The sequence below is a fragment of the Phyllobates terribilis genome, unplaced genomic scaffold (assembly GCF_046119375.1).
Source record: "Phyllobates terribilis strain yellow unplaced genomic scaffold, ASM4611937v1 Scaffold_4__5_contigs__length_816908805, whole genome shotgun sequence".
NCBI classification, from domain to species: domain Eukaryota; kingdom Metazoa; phylum Chordata; class Amphibia; order Anura; family Dendrobatidae; genus Phyllobates; species Phyllobates terribilis.
Window position 1 is genome coordinate 790,883,486 of NW_027362764.1, and position 13,008 is coordinate 790,896,493.

At 53.6% G+C, this 13,008-nt stretch overlaps 1 non-coding gene across 1 annotated transcript; it reads left to right on the forward strand.

Moving 5' to 3' along the window:
• The first annotated feature begins 12,921 nt into the window (after positions 1-12,921).
• Positions 12,922-13,008, forward strand: TRNASTOP-UCA (transfer RNA opal suppressor (anticodon UCA)). Its single transcript has one exon. It is a non-coding gene; the product is annotated as a tRNA-Sec (tRNA).

Here is a 13,008-nt window from a genome sequence, read left to right on the forward strand (position 1 = left end):
TGAAGAAAGGACAGAGGGAGAGCTCAGGGCCACGCTCTGGACTTGTTTGGGGGTTGGCCGGATCCAGGACCTGGTGGACGCAGCACGGCTCGGGTGGTCACTAGCAGCTGGAGTGACCAGTACAACATCAGCAGTAAGTAAACACCCTTAACTGCACAACCCGAGTCTGTCTTCATTGCCGGCTGCACCGCACCACCACAACCCCCATCCTCTGCGCCTGTCCCCTCTGAGGCTATACCCCTCCCGTTGGGGGTTATCTCACCAAGCTGCGCACCCACCATCAGCCTCAGCGGACCCTGCAGCAGCGGCGGCCACAGTGACCGCATCACAACGGGTGGCGTAGTCGACACAAAAGAACTTTAGTAACATCTGTAAAGCTGCCACATAACACTTAGCTTGACGCCCTGGGCACGGGACCGGGTCACAGCCGCTCGGAGACTACAACCCCCCCCATCTGATCCGGTGCCGGGTATTCCCCTCAAAAAGGAATATGTCCCAGGGGGCGCGTCAACTTTGGCGTAGTCGGCAGGATTACGTGCCCGCAACACCCGGGTACTGCGTGCCTGAAGAAAAGTGCAAGTTTACCTCAGAAAGAAGTCTCCCGCCGGTTCCGGAGGGTCCCCGCCATCGGACTCCATCACCAGTCGTTTCCCGCCGATTGTCCGCCATTTCCAGCTTGTTCCCGCCATCTGCAGAGTTTCCCGCCACTGGGAAGCGATTCCCGCCAAAACCGCAGATTTCCCGCCTTGGAAGAGCAGCGGACGCCATTATGGGCGTGCCAAAGGAGGGCAGGAGGCCACCTCCCATCGTGGGCCAGGACAGAAAATGGCGCCAAAAGTGGAAACCGCCCCCACCAACAGAGACTGTGATGCTGGAGGTGTCTGTCAGCGTGAAAGAACTCCCCCTGGAGCTGACAGTCACCGAGTTGCCCCGGGACCGCCCTCTAAGTGGGAGGAGACGAAAGAGAAGAGAAAAGATGGGTGTCGCTTGGAGCAGTCTGGAGCGAGCGCACCCGGAGGCAGGAAGCCTGGAAAGGAGCAGCAGAAAAGCTCACCCGGAGATGGAAAGAGAGCAGAACAGCACCGGCCCGCTGGCCAGGAGTCTGCTAGAGACCGAGGAAGGAGGGCAGAGCAGCACCGGCCCGCTGGCCAGGAGCCTGCCGGAAGCCGAGCAGAGCAGCACCGACCCGATGGTCAGGAGCCTGCTAGAGTCCACAACCCCGCTAGGTCTAGCGGAGATCCTAGCGCAGCTCCCCCGAGACCGGGAGTGTGCACAAACTGCCCTGGAGGGCCTCGCACGGAGGATGGCCCGGGTACAGCGGGAGATACTGGCGGAGTGGAGCCGGGAGATGACCCAGCACGCAGAGACCAGTCAGCGGAGCACGCTACCCTGGATGAGGAAGCAGACCGCCTCTGAGGATGGCGCGGGAGGACCCAAGGTCGGAGACGGCGCCGAGAAGGGAGCCGGACGCAAGGAGGCAGGTAAAGGGGACGCCTATACCCCAAGCCGTGAAACCGCCCACCTGCCCCAGCTCCCCGTCGCAGAGCCCGAAAGTCCCCCTGCTGTGCCCGAAAACGCCATGTCACCGACGCAGACTAGGCCCCAACCGGAAGCCGCCGCCGCGACCCCTGTGACGTCACGCGCCCCGACCCGGAGCGTGACAAAGCAGGAATTACCACCAGCCTGGTCGCAAGGCCTAGTACCCCCGGGCGCCGCATCACCAACAGCGCCCCCTACCTCCGCGGAGCCTCCGGCCTGGCCGCAAGGCCAGGTAGCCCAGGGCGCCGCCGTCCTAACGGTGCCCTTCACCTTCCAGGTGCCCCAGGCCTGGCCGCAAGGCCTGGGCAACCCGGGCGCCACCACCACCACCGCGCCCATAAGACCAAGAGTGCCGCATCTGGGAGGAGCCAGAGGACCCGGACGGGTCTGAAGCAACACCATATCAAGAAAGAGCAGGAGGAAGACGCCGTTGAGTGCGGCCGAGAAGTGCTGTAAATAAGTTACCCAATGGGGGTATATAGAAACTGAAACTGTTGCTGCTAAAATAGTCCCCGTTGGGACCAGGGAACTGTTTAACCGTTAACCCCTTCATCCTACAGGCTGAGGACTGTGAGCAGCCATTCCCTTTCCCCTCCTTACTTGGCCGGGGACTGAGAACGGCCAAATTTCCCTGTACATAGTTGCGCTTTCTAAAGCGCCCCCTACCGGTTTTATAGGAGAAACCATTTTTCTAGAAAGACTGTCGCACTTTTCCCGGACACACGTTGCACAGTGTCCGGAGGAGGAACCTGAAACCAGAGACGACGAGAATGTTTATATGAAAAAGTTTTATATATATATAATGTTTTATATGTTTTATATGTTCATATAAAAATTTTGTATGTTTTGGTGTTTTATGTCTTGCAGCCCGAGGACGTGCTGTGATTTACCAGGGGGGAATGTAGCACCCTGAGGATTCGGCTGCTACAGGGGTATTGCACCTCAACCCAGAGGTGTGATATTCCACTCCCGGGTAAGGATGGAGTGTGGAACTGAGCTCAGATAGACTGCATGCACTACATACATCCCATTCCAGAGGAGCAGGCCGACGGTACTCCCACTTAGAAATGTGCAGGTACAACCGAGCCTGTTCCTGGCTGGAGTGGGAGGGGGGTGGTACATCCCATGTAGTGTAGGGGCAGATAGGGGGAGCAGTCTGGGTAGTGATAGGAGCTCATTGGGTGCTGGTCACCTGAGCTCACACATAGAGGGATATATAAGGAGGGCACCAACTTAGATCAGGGTCAGACGCTGAGAACAAGTCAGTTGGAGAGGAGAGAGAAGGAAACAGCAGCCCTGGAGAGAGAGAGAGTGGAGCAGAGAAAGACCCAGAGGGGGAAGACTGAAGGGACCCAAGAACCCAAATTAGAGCACCGGGTGAGGAGTCAGCAAGAGGGTACCGGAACCCAAGCTGGTGGGGGCAAAGACATTCCCCAGCCAGAGACCGGAGACCGTGGGCAGTGTCTGTCACGGTCACCCACCACATTCACCCCGAAGGCACACCACATGAAGGGTCAGGGAACCCAGGGCCAAGGGTGTCCCAAAAGAAGGCCCGAGGGAGCTGGACCTAGGTGAATCCCTGGTGGGGACGGCTGAAGAAAGGACAGAGGGAGAGCTCAGGGCCACGCTCTGGACTTGTTTGGGGGTTGGCCGGATCCAGGACCTGGTGGACGCAGCACGGCTCGGGTGGTCACTAGCAGCTGGAGTGACCAGTACAACATCAGCAGTAAGTAAACACCCTTAACTGCACAACCCGAGTCTGTCTTCATTGCCGGCTGCACCGCACCACCACAACCCCCATCCTCTGCGCCTGTCCCCTCTGAGGCTATACCCCTCCCGTTGGGGGTTATCTCACCAAGCTGCGCACCCACCATCAGCCTCAGCGGACCCTGCAGCAGCGGCGGCCACAGTGACCGCATCACAACGGGTGGCGTAGTCGACACAAAAGAACTTTAGTAACATCTGTAAAGCTGCCACATAACACTTAGCTTGACGCCCTGGGCACGGGACCGGGTCACAGCCGCTCGGAGACTACAACCCCCCCCATCTGATCCGGTGCCGGGTATTCCCCTCAAAAAGGAATATGTCCCAGGGGGCGCGTCAATGCACATGGGAAAGAAAAACAGCAGTCACCCATACATATTAAATGGGAAACCGTTAGGGAAATCTGACATGGAGAAGGACCTGGGCGTCTTGGTTAATAGCAAATTAAATTGGAGTGCCCAGTGTCAGGCAGCAGCTGCGAAAGCAAATAGAGTCATGGCATGCATCAGAAGAGGAATAGGGGCATATGATGAGAACATTGTTCTTCCTCTGTATAAAGCGCTGGTAAGGCCGCACTTAGAATATTGTGCACAGTTCTGGGCTCCGGTGCTCAGGAAAGACATATTGGAGCTAGAGAGGGTACAAAGGAGGGCGACTAAGGTAATAAAGGGAATGGAGGGACTAGAATACCCAGAGAGGTTGTCAAAATTAGGCCTATTTACGTTGGAAAAGAGAAGGCTTAGGGGAGACCTCATAAACATGTATAAATACATCAGGGGCAGTACAGAGATCTCTCCCATGACCTGTTTATACCAAGGATGGTGACAAAGACGAGGGGGCACACTATGCGTCTGGAGGAAAGGAGGTTCCTGCACCAGCATAGAAGGGGATTCTTTACGGTCAGAGCCGTGAGACTCTGGAACTCTCTGGGAGAGGAAGTGGTGATGTCCAACTCACTTAATGAGTTCAAGAGAGGCCTGGACGCCTTTCTTGAGAACAATAAAATTACATCTTATGCTTAGTGATAGTTAATTAATCCAGGGATTTAATCTGACTGCCAGATTGGTGTCGGGAATTGAATTTTTCCTCAATGATGTAAATTGGCCTATACCGCATGGTTTTTTTTGCCTTCCCCTGGATCAACGCTGCAGAATAGCTGCAGTGCACGAGAAATAGGCTGAACTGGATGGACGCTTGTCTTTTTTCGGCCTTATAAACTATGTAACTATGTAACTATGTAACAGAGGATTATGGGATTGGTGCTTTGGACACTTGGTCATCAGTTCTTAGTGCCGGGCCGATAATCGGGTAATTCAGGGAAATCACATCATACTGTATAGGGGGCATCATACTCTATGTGGGGCTGTGAAGGCATCATACTGTATAGGGGGCTGTGGGGGCATCATACTGTATGGGGGGGCTGTGGGGGCATCATACTGTATGGGGGGCTGTGGGTGCATCATACTGTATGAGTGGTTGCGGTGGTGTGGCACCCCAGAGGGTCTGGTTGCCACAGTGGTAGTAATACCATGTCTGGGAGCAAAACAGGAGTTTCCTGGTCAGGAACACATTACATGCAACACCTCCTGACCCAGACCAGAAAGGGGAGGAACCTGCCCTATATAACTGGATCTGGAGGCGGGGTTAGCGCGGTCAGTGTGTGGAGTCAAGTAGGACACGAAGTAGTAAAGAGCCAGGGGCTGGAGTTAGCTCGTACTGGACAGTATCTACAGAGGACCGGACGCCGGAGTCCGAGGCTGTGGGGATTGCATACGCAGCAGCAGATACCGCTGGGCAGGGGATTGCAGGTCTCCTGGCCCAACAGAAGCCCGGAGGCTCAGCCACACGAAAGGACCCGTACCGCCACAGAGGAGCGAGGAATACACAAGGTCCGAGTCGCCAGCCATACGGGTGAGCGCAGCACGTTACACTCAGGGACGTGGGCTACAACACGACTATAAGCGGGATAGCCAAAGAGTATAGTCAGAACGGCAGGCCTACAACTTCACCTGGCCAGGAGGACTCTAGGATTGTTCCCAGACTGATCAGGCCCTCATCACTAGCCGGTACTCCCGTTGGGGCCCATATAATTGCCAACAGTAAAGACCCTGGGACTGCACTGCAAAGACTCCGTGTTGTCATTACTGATACCTTGCACTACCACCACCATCATCAAGCTTCACTCTTCCTCTGTGGAGTCACATCACCTCGCTGCACATACCATCGGCTTCAGTGGACTGCTCCGCAGCGGCGGTTCCCAATTACCCCACAGCCCAGGGGGTGCATCAACTTTGGCGTAGTCGGCAGGATTGCGTGCCCGCTACCACCGGGTACTGCGCGCCTTCACAGACTGTGTCGCATACCGTGGTGAAGATTTGTCGCCGTTTTCATGCCATTGTCCGCCATATTCGGGTCGCCGCGCGGGAAGAAGAGGGGCGTGATCGCTGAAAACGCGCTAAGTCCAAAGCCCCGCCCCACGCACGGACGCAGCGCCAGGTCCTGGAAGGAACCACAGCGAACGCTGACGTCAGACGCGTGCGACGCCAGGTCCTCGACGGAGATCCTCGCCTGCGGAACTGCGGCCTACGGAAGAAAAGAGAAGGAAGGTAGGCCACAGTTCACTAGGGGGGATGAAGACGCCCGATATGGAGGGAACTTCAACCACCGGCGCGGCCGCTGCCGCGGTAATGCCATTCATCATGCCTTATATACCGGGGGCAGCGTGGTTGCCCCAGTACTCAGGAGAGTCGCACACCCTGAGTCACTTCAAAGAGAGACTAAGCAGCCTGTTTAAGGTATATCCCCGGGCCGAGGAGCAGAAAGTGAGCATCCTTATAGGCCAGTTGATTGGTGCAGCCCAGAGAGAAGTGAAGTCCTGGTCAGCCAGAGAAAAAGGGACTGTAAAAGAGATACTGGCCCGCCTAAAGGACACTTTTGACACCCGCACTACGGCCGAGATAAAGATGACGTTTTATGGGTGCAAACAACGGGCACAGGACAGTGTACGGGACTATGCTTTAAACCTGCATGAGGCGTTGAGGGCCATCAAACAGGTAGACCCTGACAGTGTGCGTGATGAAAACAGACTGTTAACTGAACAATTTATTGAGGGTTTACTGTCCAGCGCCCATCAAACCCAGCTGCGCATAATGGCTCTGCAAAACCCTGACTTGGACTTTGCTCAATTTAAGGACAGGGCCATCCGGGTGCTACGGGAACCAGCACCAGGTGGCGCTACAGCTCACCGGCGCCCAGCTATCACCTACCACCAGGAGGTGGCTCCCTTTTCCCCGGAGCCTGTAGGAGCTGATGCACAGACTCTGGACAATGCCCCGTCTACAGACCTGCACTATCAGGTCCAAGAGTTAACTAAAAGTGTAGCTGCGCTAACCAAAACTGTGCAGTCCTTGCAGGTGTCTCCCAAGGGAAAGATCCAGCTGGCTTCCAGTCCGGAGGACGTCCCGTGGCGCCGACAGAAGAGGATTCCACCATCCCGAGGGAGGAACAGCGACCGCTACGACCAGGACGGACAACCCATCTGCCGCCGCTGCAACCAGCCAGGACATTTTGTAAGGTACTGTCATTTAAACGAGCAAAACCTGGGGAAGAGGGCCAACCCCCAGGAGTAAGACCACCAGGCCCATCAAGCCGGCGAGACAAATATGTGGGAGGACGACCAGTCCTACCTATCGTGCTGGACGGCTTTCCAATGAGCGCGTTGCTGGACACTGGGTCCCAGGTGACCACCATCCCCTACATTCTTTTCAAACGGTACTGGACTGATTCAGACATTACCCGTCGTCCAGACGAACATTTGAGTATTTATGCCAGCAATGGTCAACCCGTGCCTCAGGTGGGGTTCAAAGAAGTGACCATAAAGGTTGGCAAAGTCGAGCTGCCAGCACAAGGACTGATTATTGTCGACATTGATCGCCGAGAAAGTTATCCCATGATAACCTTAGGCACTAATGTCATTGAAAATTGTCTTGCAGAAATTATTGTCTTGTTACAGCAGGTTGCGGAGACCGCCAGTTCCAGCCAGCAGCGGGTTCTACAAAGAGAGATCAGAGCCCTGATGAAAAGACAACAGGTAGAACTGTCTGGTGGTGAAATTGGTAGTGTCAGGATAAGTGACCCATTCCCTATTGCCATGCCCCCAAGAAGTGAAATGCTGATATGGTGCCGGGCAGCAATCGGTCTCCGGGGTAGAGATTACCAGGCCCTGGTAGAGCCCGTCTACTCTGACAGTAGGCCCACCATTTTGACAGCCAGGGGGGTGGTTGATGTTCACCATGGGAGAGTGCCAGTCCGCATCCTGAATATTGGGGAAAAAGAAGTCCATTTGCCCCGGTATGCCACCCTGGCCAAACTATTCACCGTCAATCACAATTCTATAAAGACAGTGGAACCCTTACCTCCATCCAACCAGGAAGAGGATAATGGCTCCAAGGGACAGATGGAGGACTGGTGCCAGAAGCTGCATGTGGGCACTGACTCCACCCCTCAGCACCAAAAAGATGGAGTATACCAGGCGGTTCAGGAGTATGAGAGGGTCTTCAGTAAACACCCACTCGACTTCGGGCAGGTAAAGGGGGTCCAACACCATATCCCCACGGGAGACCATTCACCCATTAAAGAAAGGTACCGGCCTGTACCGCCAGCACACTACCAAAATGCCAAAGGGATGTTGCAAGAGATGAAGGAGGCTGGGGTAATAAGAGACAATTGTAGCCCCTGGGCAGCTCCATTAGTTCTAGTAAAGAAAAAGGATGGCACAATGAGAATGTGTGTAGACTACAGGCAAATTAACTGCATTACACATAAAGATGCATACCCGCTACCCAGGATAGAGGAGTCACTAGCTGCGTTAAAATCTGCTAACTGTTTCTCTACTTTGGATCTTACTAGTGGGTATTGGCAGGTTCCTGTAGCAGAGGCGGATAAGGAAAAGACCGCATTCACCACCCTGATGGGCCTCAGCGAGTTCAACTGCATGCCATTCGGGCTCTGCAACGCCCCAGGAACCTTCCAGCGGTTGATGGAATGCTGTCTAGGGCATTAGAATTTCGAGACAGTCCTGCTGTACCTGGATGACGTCATAGTATACTCCAAAACATATGAGGATCATGTGAAGCACCTGGCGGAAGTGTTTGAAGCCCTGGCTGGCTTTGGCCTGAAGGTGAAGCCTTCTAAGTCCCACCTGCTGAAGCCCAAAGTACAGTACTTAGGACATGTGGTAAGTGCTGACGGTGTAGCACCAGATCCCGACAAGGTCACAGTAATCAAGGACTGACCGAGACCTTCCACCATCAAAGAAGTGCGGCAGTTCCTCGGGTTGGTAGGCTACTACCGAAGGTTTATACCAGGCTTCACCAAGATGGCGGCACCCATGCAGGACCTCCTGATAGGCCAGTCCAGGAAGGCCAAGAACCAGAAACCACCATTCAAATGGGACAAGCTGGAAGATGAGTCCTACACCAGTTTGAAGATGACCCTAACAGGAGACGAGGTCCTGGCCTACCCTGATTATGGCCAACCCTTCATCCTTCACACGGACGCGAGCAACGTGGGGCTAGGAGCGGTGCTGTCCCAGATCCAGCAAGGCAGAGAAAGGGTGATAGCCTACGCCAGCAGGAAGCTCCGGCCCACAGAAAGAAACCCAGAAAACTACAGCTCCTTCAAGTTGGAGTTCCTTGCCATCGTCTGGGCTGTGACTGAGCGCTTGAAACATTATCTCGCCTCGTCCAAATTCACTGTGTACATGGATAATAACCTGCTGACACACCTGGACACTGCAAAACTTGGTGCCCTGGAACAAAGATGGATGGCCCGACTGTCTAACTACGAATTCACCATCAAGTACCGGGCTGGACACAAGAATGCAAACGCAGATGCGCTGTCCAGGATGCCTAACTTGCCAGATGGGGGAGAAGACCCAAAGGAGCTGGAAGAGATAGAAATCCCCGCATTCCACCACCATGGGATAAAGCAGTGCTCCCATTGTGTGAAGAACAGGTGCTCTGCCAACAGAGAAGCCACGTTCAATTCATTGCCCCACCATGGATGGGCAGAAACACAAGACAGTGACCCGGCTGTTCGCGTAGTCAAAGAGTTGCTGACACAAGCTGACTCATACTCTGATTCAGATGCTCCAGAAGAGACCAAACAGCTGTGGAAAGAAAAGAGCAAGCTGTTCATCTATGAAGGGAAGCTGTGTCGAAGAACTGTCAACTCCCGGACACATGAGCTGGTCTGGCAGGTGGTAGTCCTGAGGCGAGATGCGTCTATGGTCCTGGAAGTGTACCACGATGGAGCGGGACATTTTGGATGGAAGAAGCTGGAAGTCCTGCTACGTGAACGGTTCTATTGGGTTGGCATGAGGAAAGCAGTCGAGAGGTGGTGTCGAGAATGCGGACCATGCAACCTGAGAAGAAAAGACCGTGACAGCCAGAGGGCTCCCCTGCAGCCCATCATCACCAAGCAGCCACTCGAACTGGTAGTCCTGGACCATGTGAAGCTATCCCCGAGCAGGTCAGGCTATGTCTATGCTCTCACCATCGTAGACCACTACTCTCGGTTCCTGGTAGTAGTGCCAGTCAAGGACCAAACGGCTCAGACAGCAGCCAGAGCTTTCCAACAGCCCTTCTGCCGCCTGCATGGTTACCCAGAACGTGTGCTAACTGACCAAGGTCCGGCCTTCGAAGCAGAAGTATTCCAGGAATTCTGCAACCTGTACGGCTGCAAGAAGATCAGGACAACGCCTTATCACCCCCAGACCAACGAGATGTGTGAAAAGATGAATCAGGTGGTGATAGACCTACTGAAGACGTTGCCCCTGGAGGAACGCAGCCTGTGGCCAGAAAAGTTGCCAGACATGGTGGATCTCTACAACCACATCCCAGTGAACTCCACCAACTGCACACCAGCTTACCTGATGAGAGCAAGACCTGGTAAGCTGCCCATCGATCTGGATATGGGAGTTCTGACACCAGAGGACGCCTCACCGGATGCGGATTGGGACACTGAGCGGCAACAGCAATACCGTAAGGTACAAGAAAGTGTTGAAAGAAGTCTGTCCCAAGCAAGAGAAAGGCAAGAGAAGACTTACAATCAATATGCACCTGCTGCCCCCTTGTCACCGGGAGAGCAAGTCCTAAAGAGAAAAAGGCGGCTCCATAAATTATAAATTGGATGACCAGTGGGAAAAAGAGCCGTACGCCATTCTACCATCAAGTCATGATAACACCAAGGTGTACCTCATAAGTAAGGATGGAGGAGAAACGACAGCAACAGTTTCCAGAGACCACCTGAAGAAATGTCCCGAGCAGCTACAGCATGCTGAAGAAGGCCAAGATATCCCTCAACCCGCAGAGGAAGTGGAAGAAATGGTCAGCACAGTACTCGGAGAATTTCCCCGGTCATGGACGCAAGTGAATAATGCCATTGTTGTGCCAGTCCTTACATTTCTCCAACCAGCCCTTCAGGGAGCTGTAGAAGTCCCAGTAGAGTTGGAAGAACCATTGGCCCCAGAGACAGAAGATTCCCCATCAGCAGACAAGGAGAATCTACCCTCTGCTAGTAGCTAACCTGTCGTACCCACGGTAAGCCAAAGGATCCATAGGGAGCTGCCCAACCTACCAGAGACACCTCCAAACACCTGTAGTGAGGTGAACATTGAGCCCACCACACCAGGGGTAAATACAGGGGACCAAGGTAGAACACGGATAGACAGTGTGTTACGTAGATCTACCAGAAGCACCACAGGTCAAATCCCTGCTCGCTGGAGGATTTAGATGTAACCTATAACTGTAGTATTGCAAATGTTGAAATGTTTTATATGAGAGCATTTAACCTGTTTATCCCATTACCCGAAAAGGGTCCAAAGACTTTTAGGTTATGGACAGTGAATAACCAAGAACTCTCCCTTATAAATAGTTGCACCTGTAAAAGTGCCCCTTTGTGCCAGACCACAGAACAAAAACTCGTGGAGGTGGCTGAAGACGTGGTCCAACATCCAGATCATCAATGCCCTGCAGCCACCCCAGGGACTACATGGAGGGTTTGGGACGGGTCCCTCAAACTACATCTTCTCCAGTGGAATGGACACCTGGTTACGGATGATACCGTGACCTAAAAAGACAGTAATTCTTGTAAATATGTTCATGTATTGTTATTGCTATTGTTTATTGTTATCAGTTATATTTTTGCAAAATATGCTCAGTCCCGGAGTACTGAAATTTACTAGGGGGGAATGTGGCACCCCAGAGGGTTTGGTTGCCACAGTGTTAGTAATACCATGTCTGGGAGCAAAACAGGAGTTTCCTGGTCAGGAACATATTACATTCAACACCTCCTGCCCCAGACCAGAAAGGGGAGGATCCTGCCCTTTATAACTGGATCTGGAGGCGGGGTTAGGGCGGTCAGTGTGTGGAGTCAAGTAGGACACGAAGGAGTAAAGAGCCAGGGACTGGAGCTGGAGTTAGCTCGGCCTGGCCAGTATCTACAGAGGACCGGACGCCAGAGTCCGAGGCTGTGGGGACTGCATACCCAGCAGCAGATACCGCAGGGCAGGGGATTGCAGGTCTCCTGGCCCAACAGAAGCCCGGAGGCTCAGCCACACGAAAGGACCCGTACCGCCACAGAGGAGCGAGGAATACACAAGGTCCGAGTCGCCAGCAATACGGGTGAGCGCAGCACATTACACTCAGGGACGTGGGCTACAACACGACTTTAAGCGGGATAGGCAAAAAGTATAGTCAGAACGGCAGGCCTACAACTTCACCTGGCCAGGAGGACTCTAGGATTGTTCCCAGACTGATCAGGCCCTCATCACTAGCCGGTACTCCCGTTGGGGCCCATATAATTGCCAACAGTAAAGACCCTGGGACTGCACTGCAAAGACTCCCTGTTGTCATTACTGATAACTTGCACTACCACCACCATCATCAAGCTCCACTCTTCCTGTGGGGAGTTACATCACCTTGCTGCACATACCACCAGCTTCAGCGCACTGTTCCGCAGCGGCGGTTCCCAATAACCGCATTCCACAGGTGGCGTAGTCGGACTATACATAACAGATATACATAAACCAGGGGGCACGTCAGGGGCATCATACTGTATGAGGGCTGTGGAGTCATAATACTGTATGGGGGGCTGTGGGGGCATCATACTGTATTGGGGAGCTTTGGGGGTATCATACTGTATTGGGGGCATCATACTGTATTGTGGCTGTGGGACATCATACCGTATTGGTTGCTGTTGGGGCATCAAACTTTATGGGGGCTGTGAAGGAATCATATTGTATGGGGGGCTGTGGAGGCATCATCCTGTATGGGGGGCTACAAGCTCAAGGGCCAGTCCAACACCGGGAAGGTGAATGCTGCCATCATCTCCCACAATGCATTGCTGCTGACTTCTATGCAAATATCATGGAAATGCTCCGCAGCAATATCCAGCGGTGGTCGGAGCCGCAGATTCAGTGCCGTTATCTTCTGACATTTCTCACATTGATTTCACATTTTCCTAAGTAGTAAATAAATAATAAATTAATAATCTCCGTAACTTTACTTCTGACTTCAGGATCCACTATAAATAGGATCCAGCGATCCCAGATCTCCTGCCCAGATGATCCTCAGTGGTCTGGGGTGCAGGCTTCAAACCTGTAGCTGTCCAGGGACAGAGTGGCTCAATTCCACCTTCTGGGCG